This window comes from Elephantulus edwardii, unplaced genomic scaffold (assembly GCF_000299155.1).
Source record: "Elephantulus edwardii isolate Elephantulus edwardi_28Jun2011 unplaced genomic scaffold, EleEdw1.0 scaffold00178, whole genome shotgun sequence".
In the NCBI taxonomy this organism is placed as follows: domain Eukaryota; kingdom Metazoa; phylum Chordata; class Mammalia; order Macroscelidea; family Macroscelididae; genus Elephantulus; species Elephantulus edwardii.
In genome coordinates, this window is record NW_006399928.1 from 941761 (window position 1) to 942652 (window position 892).

An 892-nucleotide genomic window follows, 5' to 3' on the forward strand; every position below is an offset into this window, starting at 1 on the left:
CCTTTTAATTTCCTGGCAGCTGGTGCCAAGACTGTTGACTATGGAGCCAAGCAAACTAAAGCTGTGTACAATCTCAATCTCTTCACCATCCATCCTGATGCTGCCAATACATTACTCTTAAAGTCATTCTACATAAATAGCTCCTTAAAAAATAGTACTCTCTCATTAAATCTAATTTGACAGAAAGAAATTTGAGAGGAAAAATGCTTTATAAATTAAAAAGTACAAATCTTTTGCCTTTGTCTTGACATTTTTACTTGTCAAAATAAAAAATCCCCCACCACCTTCATATAATTCCATCTACTGATAACTTTTTGCACCATAATTTGATGTTTTTTTGGTTTGGGTTGTTTTGTGTTTTGTGGTTTTTTTAACACCACAAAAGGAGGCACTTTCACTATCTGTGTAAGGTGTTAAATTTCTTTCCTAATAGGTTTTAGAGTGTGTGTAATTGTGTTTATGAATTGTTAAAAGTTTATAGTAAGTGTATCAATACACTCCCTTGAAGAGAATCCTCTTATCATTGACCTTCTGTCTTCCTAACAAGATTTAATTTTCAAAAAACTAGTCTATCTTCACAAGATGCCCAATGTAAGAAGGAGTTTCAAAATTATTGTCTCTAAGGAGCTTTCTGGTTGCTAATTCTCAAAAAAATATTTGTAACTTTTTTGGCAATTAATGGGACATTCAATATTCTTGATCATCATGACTATTCAAATTCATATAAAATTCATCTTCAGGCTTCTGTATTAATTGTCCAGCTTTCACATGTACATGAATCAGTTATGATGTAGTTCAGGCACACCTCAAATTTATTTTTAAATTACTTTTCATTCAATCATTAAGAAATACTTTGTTTTAGAATATTAATTACAGTTGATCATTGCCATTT

General features: G+C 31.1%; 1 pseudogene; it reads right to left on the minus strand.

Annotated features, from left to right (window-relative positions):
- Nucleotides 1-127, minus strand: part of LOC102863299 — a 1498-nt pseudogene extending 1371 nt beyond the window's left edge.
- Between the last annotated feature and the right edge of the window lie 765 nt (nucleotides 128-892).